Below are 10,678 nucleotides of genomic sequence, written 5' to 3'. Positions count from 1 at the left end.
TGTATATAGACTCCACACTGACTCGGTACCGGTACCCCCTGTATATAGACTCCACACTGACTCAGTACCGGTACCCCCTGTATATAGCCTCCACATTGACTCTGTACCGTAACACCCTGTATATAGCCTCCACATTGACTATGTACCGTAACACCCTGTATATAGTCTCCACATTGACTCTGTACCGGTACCCCCTGTATATAGACTCCACACTGACTCTGTACCGGTACCCCCTGTATATAGACTCCACACTGACTCAGTACTGGTACCCCCTGTATATAGACTCCACACTGACTCAGTACCGGTACCCCCTGTATATAGCCTCGTTATGTTAGTGTTACTTTCTATTTTATTTTTTTACTTTAGTTTATTTGGTACATTTTTCCTTACTCCTTGAACTGCACTGTTGGTAAAGGGCTTGTAAGTAAGCATTTCACGGTAAGGTCTACACTTGTATTCGGTGCATGTGACAAATAAAGTTTGATTTGATAAGTATTCAGACCCTTTACTCAGTACTTTGTTGAAGCACCTTTGGCAGCGATTACAGCCTCGAGTCTTCTTGGGTATGACGCTACAAGCTTGGCTCACCTGTATTTGGCGTTTCTCCCATTCTCTGTAGATCCCCCTCAAGTTCTGGCAGGTTGGATTAGGAGCATCGCTGCACAGCTATTTTCAGGTCTCAAGTCTGGGCTCTGGCTGGGCCACTCAAGGACATTCAGAGACTTGTCAAATCAAATATTATTGGTCACATACACGTGATTAGCAGATGTTATTGCGGGTGTACCGAAATGCTTGTGCTTCTAGCTCCGACATTACAGTAATATCTAACAAATTACACACATCTAAGTAGGAATGAATTAAGACTATATATAGATGAGCGGAATGGACTAAGATACAGTAGAATACTATAGAAAACAGTATATACACATGAGATGAGTAATCCCAGATATTTAAACATTAAAGTGACTAGTGTTCCATTCCTTAGTGGCCAGTGATTCCTAGTCTATGCCTATAGGCAGCAGCCTCTAATGTGTTAGTGATGGATGTTTAACAGTCTGATGGCCTTGAGACAGAAGCTGTTTTTCAGTCTCTCGGTCCCTGCTTTGATGCACCTGTACTGACCTCGCCTTCTGGCTGATAGCCGGGTGAACAGGCAGTGGCTCGGGTGGTTGATGTCCTTGATCTTTTTGGCCTTCCTGTGACATCGGGTGCTGAATGTGTCCTGTAGGGCGGGTAGTTTGCCCCGTAATGCGTCAGGCAGACCGCACCACCCTCTGGAGAGCCTTGTGGTTGTGGGCGGAGCAGTTGTCGTGGGTGGTCCATTTCAGTTTGTCAGTGATGTGTACGCCAAGGAACTTGAAGCTTTCCACCTTCTCCACTGCGGTCCCGTCGATGTAGATAGGGGGTGCACCCTGTTTCCTGAAGTCTACGATCATCTTTGTTTTGTTGACGTTGAGTGAGAGGTTGTTTTCCAGGCAGCACACTCCCAGAGCCCTCACCTCGTCATCGTTGGTAATCAAGCCTACTACTGTTGTGTCGTCTGCAAACTTGATTGAGTTGGAGGCGTCCTTGGCCATGCAGTCATGGGTGAACGGGGAGTACAGGAGGGGGCTGAGCACGCACCCTTGTGGGGCCCCAGTGTTGAGGATCAGCGGAGTGGAGGGGATGTTTCCTACCTTCACCACCCTCGGGGGTGGCCCCTCAGGAAGTCCAGGACCCAGTTGCACATGGTGGGGTTCAGACCCAGGGCCTCGAGCTTAATGATGAGCTTGGAGGGTACTATGGTGTTGAATGCTGAGCTATAGTCAATAAACAGCATTCTTACAGAGGTATTCCTCTTGTCCAGATGGTATAGGGCAGAGTGATGGTGACTGCAGCGTCTGTGGATCTGTTGGGGCGGTAAGCAAATTGAAGTGGGTTGTGTCTGGGCTATCATATGTGAAGACTGTATATTATCAAATCAATTCTCTAGGTTGAATTATTACGTTATTACACTAATCATGTAAACATTAATTAACTAGGAAGTCGGGGGACCACGGGAAAATGTTTAGAGTTGTAATTTCCCGAAAATAACTATTCAGATATTTTAATATCTTATCAATTAGTCTTCCATTAATGATTATTAATTGTTACCTCATTTCTGCAAGCGGAACAGGCCACCACAAGAATGGGCAGCGGTTGTCCGGATTGGGATCGCCGTTCCGGACCCGTCGTCCAGACTGGAAGATCTGGGCAGTAACTTAGGCAGATGTTAACAACGCACACACACTCATGAAATATATCATTACATTTCTTCCCAAATCAGCGACGTTGTGGCAGAGCCAGAGCCGTGTGTCCCACCGACTTATCTTGGCACGTGGGTGTCCTTGCCATGCCCCGGGAGTGCATAACGGCCCTGACCGGGAGGATCTCATGGGCGACCATCCAGGTCAGGTCCCGGGGCTGGTTCAGCAGAGCACGTTGCGCCAAACCATTGTGGGATCGCCTGTAGCAAGCCCACGCCCTGGACACACTGGTTCCCGCTCCTGCACAAGAGAGAGAAGAGAGCGGTGTTTAGTTAAAACCGTGAATGCCTCTTTTTCCAGTTTAAAATGCTCTGGGAGTGCAGAGCCGCCAGGGACCTGTGGAAGGAAGCAGGCCCCCTCATCTCCCCATGTCTGCCAGCAGAGGAGGACCTAACGCCCCAGCTCGTGCTGTATGGGGTGGGCTGAAGGCCTTCACCTCTGGCCTACCCTCACGTGTCTGAAGGAAGCACTGTGGTCCTCCCGCAACCTGCTGGTAGCGAAACGAGTAGAGACCACCCTCCAGGCAGTGGCCATGGTAGCCACGGAAGCACTGAAGTGGTACAGAAGAAAGGGGGCCTCGACCCCAGGCGAAGGGTCCCCACAACACCCAAGGCCCCGGTGACCACGGCCTGACAGCGCTGTGGTGCCTAAGGCGATGCGCCTTCGGAAGGGACAGCTCTGGGACCCGACAAAGAGGAGGGTAGTTGATCAGTAAGAATAGGAGGAGGCGAGTTTGATAAGGACTCACCCCGTTCCTGTACAAAGGACCAAAGACAGCCTTTTAACAAAGTGACTTTGTTTTTAATGTCTTAAGAATGTTTTACCTTTGTTAAATCATTTGTACATATTTTAAATGGCTTTTACAGAATTTGATGTTTTTTTACAAGAAAAAGTAGTTTTATTCATGGTTGTTTCTACTGTTTTTAACAACATGTACTTTTTAACAAATTTAAATGTAATATACAAATGCTGTTTTTATGCTTTTATGCTGTTTTTATGTGTATAAAATGATGTACAAACATATGAGCTGTTTTTAAAAGAAATGTGACAATAAAACTTTTCCAAAAGAAAAAAAATCTGTTCTTATCAGTTTAATATCTGATACGTCCCCTATCTGGGGACCATATATTACATTTTTGGAACAGGGAGATGGAATAGGGGCTTGCTCCGTCCACTCCACGCATCGACCTGGTATTGCAGTACCTCCAGGAACGGTGCACCCGAAAAACAAATATATCCATACCAGAGGTGGAACCTTGATCCACTCCCTGATCTACTGGGTGAGCAGACTTCTATTCCAGCCCAGCAATAATACACATTACTATCAACTCATTGGATAAATTGAGCAGACTTCTAGCAATAATACACATTATCATCAACTCATTGGATAAATTGAGCAGACTTCTAGCAATAATACACATTATTATCAACTCATTAGGTTGGATAAATTGAGAAGACTTCTACTCGTACACTACTAGGCCCCTACTCTGCTAGTTCCCTACTCTGCTAGTCCCCTACTCATCTCCTACTCTACCGGTCCCCCCTAATTATGTTTGCACAACTGAAAACTGTTGTTCTGATTAAAGAAGCAATAACTGGCCTTCTTTAGAATAATTGAGTATCTGGAGCATCAGCATTTGTGGGTTCGATTAAAGGCTCAAAATAGCCAGAAACAAAGACCTTTCTTCTGAAAATCTATTCTTGTTCTGAGAAATGAAGGCTATTCCATGCGAGAAATTGCCAAGAAACTGAAGATCTCGTACAACGCTGTGTACTACTCCCTTCACAGAACAGCGCAGACTGGCTCTAACCAGAATAGAAAGAGGAGTGGGAGGCCCCGGTGCACAACTGAGCAAGAGGACAAGTCCTCAACTGGCAGCTTCATTAAATAGTACCCGCAAAACACCAGTCTCAACATCGACAGTGAAGAGGCGACTCCGGGATGCTGGCCTTCTAGGCAGAGCTCCCCTGTCCAGTGTCTGTGTTCTTTTGCCCATCTTGTGTCTTGTCTGGATCTTGATGATGGTGTATAAATCCTCCTGTTTGATTTGAGTTTAAGATGAACCTTTTAGTTTACTGGAACCTTTTATTATTAATAACCAGTTAAAAACCAATAGACTGTATACAATATCAGGTATCAATGTTCCTGTTGAAACACTTCATTTCTCCACTGGTTTAACAACGTGCCTTTTTTAAAATCTGTTTTTTTGTCTGTTTCCCACAAGTCTTTGTCCCAGGAGTGTGAAGGTGAACGGAAAGGCTCTGGAGCAACGAACCGCCCTTGCTGTCTCTGCCTGGCCGGTTCCCCTCCACTGGGATTCTCTACCTCTAACCCTATTACAGGGGCTGAGTCACTGGCTTACTGGTGCTCTTTCATGCCGTCCCTAGGAGGGGTGCGTCACTTGAGTGGGTTGAGTTACTGACGTGATCTTCCTGTCTGGGTTGGCGCCCCCCCTTGGTTTGTGCTGTGGTGGAGATCTTTGTGGGCTATACTCGGCCTTGTCTCAGGATTGTAAGTTGGTGGCTGAAGATTTCCCTCTAGTGGTGCGGGGGCTGTGCTTTGGCAAAGTGGGTGGGGTTATATCCTTCCTGTTTGGCCCTGTCCGGGGGTATCATCGGATGGGGCCACAGTGTCTCCTGACCCCTCCTGTCTCAGCCTCCAGTATTTATGCTGCAGTAGTTTGTGTCGGGGGGCTAGGGTCAGTTGGTTTTATCTGGAGTACTTCTCCTGTCTTATCCAGTGTCCTGTGTGAATTTAAGTATGCTCTCTCTAATTCTCTCCTTCTCTCTTTCTTTCTCTCTCTCGGAGGACCTGAGCCCTAGGACCATACGTCAGGACTACTGGGCATGATGACTCCTTGCTGTCCCCAGTCCACCTGGCCTTGCTGCTGTTCCAGTTTCAACTGTTCTGCCTGCGGTTATGGAACCCCTACCTGTCCCAGACCTGCTGTTTTCAACTCTTAATGATCGGCTATGAAAAGCCAACTGACATTTATTCCTGATTATTATTTGACCATGCTTGTCATTTATGAACATTTTGAACATCTTGGCTCTCTCTAATTCTCTCCTTCTCTCTTTCTTTCTCTCTCTCGGAGGAGCTGAGCCCTAGGACCATACGTCGGGACTGCCGGGCGTGATGGCTCCTTGCTGTCCCCAGTCCACCTGGCCTTGCTGCTGTCCCAGTTTCGGCTGTTCTGCCTGCGGTTATGGAACCCCTACCTGTCCCAGACCTGCTGTTTTCAACTCTTAATGATCGGCTATGAAAAGCCAACTGACATTTATTCCTGATTATTATTTGACCATGCTTGTCATTTATGAACATTTTGAACATCTTGGCCATGTTCTGTTATAATCTCCACCCGGCACAGCCAGAAGAGGACTGGCCACCCCTCATAGCCTGGTTCCTCTCTAGGTTTCTTCCTAGGTTTTGGCCTTTCTAGGGAGTTCTTCCTAGCCACCGTGCTTCTACACCTGCATTGCTTGCTGTTTGGGGTTTTAGGCTGGGTTTCTGTACAGCACTTCGAGATATTAGCTGATGTACGAAGGGCTATATAAAATAAACTTGATTGAAACTTGATAAGTGATTAAATCCATTTTCTCAGTCAGCGGTATTTCCCTTCATTCCAGCTATGGTGGATTCAGACCCCTTGACTTTCCCACATTTTGTTACGTTACAGCCTTATTCTAACATTGAGGGAAAAGCAATTTAATCAATATACACACGATACCCCATAATGACAAAGTTAAAATATGTTTAGAAATTTGTGCACATTTATTCAAAATACAAAACTGACATATTGCATTTAGGCACTTCGCCCCTAACTAACCTGTACCCTAACCCCTACCTACATGTACCCTAACCCCTACCTACATGTACCCTAACCCCTACCTACATGTACCCTAACCCCTACCTACATGTACCCTAACCCTAACCCCTACCTACATGTACCCTAACCCCTACCTACATGTAACCTAACCCCTACCTACATGTACCCTAACCCCTACCTACATGTACCCTAACCCCTACCTACATGTACCCTAACCCCTACCTACATGTACCCTAACCCCTACCTACATGTACCCTAACCCCTACCTACATGTACCCTAACCCCTACCTACATGTAACCTAACCCTAACCCCTACCTACATGTACCCTAACCCCTACCTACATGTAACCTAACCCTAACCCCTACCTACATGTACCCTAACCCTAACCCCTACCTACATGTACCCTAACCCCTACCTACATGTACCCTAACCCCTACCTACATGTACCCTAACCCCTACATACATGTACCCTAACCCTAACCCCTACCTACATGTACCCTAACCCCTACCTACATGTACCCTAACCCCTACCTACATGTACCCTAACCCCTACCTACATGTACCCTAACCCTAACCCCTAACTAACCTGTACCCTAACCCTAACCCCTACCTACATGTACCCTAACCCTAACCCCTACCTACATGTACCCTAACCCTAACCCCTACCTACATGTACCCTAACCCTAACCCCTACCTACATGTAGCCTAACATAACCCCTACCTACATGTACCCTAACCCCTACCTACATGTAACCTAACCCTAACCCCTACCTACATGTAACCTAACCCTAACCCCTACCTACATGTACCCTAACCCCTACCTACATGTAACCTAACCCTAACCCCTACCTACATGTAACCTAACCCTAACCCCTACCTACATGTACCCTAACCCCTACCTACATGTAACCTAACATAACCCCTACCTACATGTACCCTAACCCCTACCTACATGTACCCTAACCCTAACCCCTACCTACATGTACCCTAACCCCTACCTACATGTACCCTAACCCTAACCCCTACCTACATGTAACCTAACCCTAACCCCTACCTACATGTACCCTAACCCTAACCCCTACCTACATGTACCCTAACCCTAACCCCTACCTACATGTACCCTAACCCTAACCCCTACCTACATGTAACCTAACCCCTACCTACATGTACCCTAACCCCTACCTACATGTACCCTAACCCTAACCCCTACCTACATGTACCCTAACCCCTACCTACATGTAACCTAACATAACCCCTACCTACATGTACCCTAACCCTAACCCCTACCTACATGTACCCTAACCCTAACACCTACCTACATGTACCCTAACCCTAACCCCTACCTACATGTACCCTAACCCCTACCTACATGTACCCTAACCCCTACCTACATGTACCCTAACCCTAACCCCTACCTACATGTACCCTAACCCCTAGCTACATGTACCCTAACCCTAACCCCTACCTACATGTAACCTAACCCTAACCCCTACCTACATGTACCCTAACCCTAACCCCTACCTACATGTACCCTAACCCTAACCCCTACCTACATGTACCCTAACCCTAACCCCTACCTACATGTAACCTAACCCTAACCCCTACCTACATGTACCCTAACCCCTACCTACATGTAACCTAACCCTAACCCCTACCTACATGTACCCTAACCCCTACCTACATGTACCCTAACCCTAACCCCTACCTACATGTAACCTAACCCTAACCCCTACCTACATGTACCCTAACCCTAACCCCTACCTACATGTACCCTAACCCTAACCCTACCTACATGTATCCTAACCCTAACCCCTACCTACATGTACCCTAACCCCTACCTACATGTACCCTACCCTAACCCCTACCTACATGTACCTAACCCCTACCTACATGTACCCTAACCCCTACCTACATGTACCCTAACCCTAACCCCTACCTACATGTACCCTAACCCCTACCTACATGTAACCTAACCCCTACCTACATGTACCCTAACCCCTACCTACATGTACCCTAACCCCTACCTACATGTACCCTAACCCCTACCTACATGTACCCTAACCCCTACCTACATGTACCCTAACCCCTACCTACATGTACCCTAACCCCTACCTACATGTAACCTAACCCTAACCCCTACCTACATGTACCCTAACCCCTACCTACATGTAACCTAACCCTAACCCCTACCTACATGTACCCTAACCCTAACCCCTACCTACATGTACCCAAACCCCTACCTACATGTACCCTAACCCCTACCTACATGTACCCTAACCCCTACATACATGTACCCTAACCCCTACCTACATGTACCCTAACCCCTACAGACCCACCCCTACCTACATGTACCCTAACCCCTACCTACATGTACCCTAACCCTAACCCCTAACTAACCTGTACCCTAACCCTAACCCCTACCTACATGTACCCTAACCCTAACCCCTACCTACATGTACCCTAACCCTAACCCCTACCTACATGTACCCTAACCCTAACCCCTACCTACATGTAACCTAACATAACCCCTACCTACATGTACCCTAACCCCTACCTACATGTAACCTAACCCTAACCCCTACCTACATGTAACCTAACCCTAACCCCTACCTACATGTACCCTAACCCCTACCTACATGTAACCTAACCCTAACCCCTACCTACATGTAACCTAACCCTAACCCCTACCTACATGTACCCTAACCCCTACCTACATGTAACCTAACATAACCCCTACCTACATGTACCCTAACCCCTACCTACATGTACCCTAACCCTAACCCCTACCTACATGTACCCTAACCCCTACCTACATGTACCCTAACCCTAACCCCTACCTACATGTAACCTAACCCTAACCCCTACCTACATGTACCCTAACCCTAACCCCTACCTACATGTACCCTAACCCTAACCCCTACCTACATGTACCCTAACCCTAACCCCTACCTACATGTACCCTAACCCTAACCCCTACCTACATGTAACCTAACCCCTACCTACATGTACCCTAACCCCTACCTACATGTACCCTAACCCTAACCCCTACCTACATGTACCCTAACCCCTACCTACATGTAACCTAACATAACCCCTACCTACATGTACCCTAACCCTAACCCCTACCTACATGTACCCTAACCCTAACCCCTACCTACATGTACCCTAACCCTAACCCCTACCTACATGTACCCTAACCCCTACCTACATGTACCCTAACCCTAACCCCTACCTACATTTACCCTAACCCCTAGCTACATGTACCCTAACCCTAACCCCTACCTACATGTACCCTAACCCCTACCTACATGTACCCTAACCCTAACCCCTACCTACATTTACCCTAACCCCTAGCTACATGTACCCTAACCCTAACCCCTACCTACATGTAACCTAACCCTAACCCCTACCTACATGTACCCTAACCCTAACCCCTACCTACATGTACCCTAACCCTAACCCCTACCTACATGTACCCTAACCCTAACCCCTACCTACATGTAACCTAACCCTAACCCCTACCTACATGTACCCTAACCCCTACCTACATGTAACCTAACCCTAACCCCTACCTACATGTACCCTAACCCCTACCTACATGTACCCTAACCCTAACCCCTACCTACATGTAACCTAACCCTAACCCCTACCTACATGTACCCTAACCCTAACACCTACCTACATGTACCCTAACCCTAACCCCTACCTACATGTACCCTAACCCTAACCCCTACCTACATGTATCCTAACCCTAACCCCTACCTACATGTACCCTAACCCCTACCTACATGTACCCTAACCCTAACCCCTACCTACATGTACCCTAACCCTAACCCCTACCTACATGTAACCTAACCCCTACCTACATGTACCCTAACCCCTACCTACATGTACCCTAACCCTAACACCTACCTACATGTAACCTAACCCTAACCCCTACCTACATGTACCCTAACCCTAACCCCTACCTACATGTACCCTAACCCCTACCTACATGTACCCTAACCCTAACCCCTACCTACATGTACCCTAACATAACCCCTACCTACATGTACCCTAACCCCTACCTACATGTACCCTAACCCCTACCTACATGTAACCTAACATAACCCCTACCTACATGTACCCTAACCCTAACCCCTAGCTACATGTAACCTAACCCTAACCCCTACCTACATGTACCCTAACCCCTACCTACATGTAACCTAACCCCTACCTACATGTACCCTAACCCTAACCCCTACCTACATGTAACCTAACCCCTACCTACATGTACCCTAACCCTAACCCCTACCTACATGTACCCTAACCCTAACCGCTACCTACATGTAACCTAACCCCTACCTACATGTACCCTAACCCTAACCCCTACCTACATGTAACCTAACCCCTACCTACATGTACCCTAACCCTAACCCCTACCTACATGTAACCTAACCCTAACCCCTACCTACATGTACCCTAACCCCTACCTACATGTACCCTAACCCTAACCCCTACCTACATGTAACCTAACCCTAACCCCTACCTACATGTACCCTAACCCCTACCTACATGTACCCTAA

At 47.3% G+C, this 10,678-nt stretch overlaps 1 pseudogene; it reads left to right on the top strand.

Annotated features, from left to right (window-relative positions):
* Positions 1 to 3,337: 3,337 nt before the first annotated feature.
* Positions 3,338 to 3,510, top strand: LOC120036999 (annotated as a pseudogene).
* Positions 3,511 to 10,678: the final 7,168 nt, after the last annotated feature.

This window comes from Salvelinus namaycush, unplaced genomic scaffold (genome assembly GCF_016432855.1).
Source record: "Salvelinus namaycush isolate Seneca unplaced genomic scaffold, SaNama_1.0 Scaffold154, whole genome shotgun sequence".
Lineage (NCBI taxonomy): Eukaryota > Metazoa > Chordata > Actinopteri > Salmoniformes > Salmonidae > Salvelinus > Salvelinus namaycush.
This window is presented reverse-complemented; position numbering and strand designations above follow the sequence as displayed.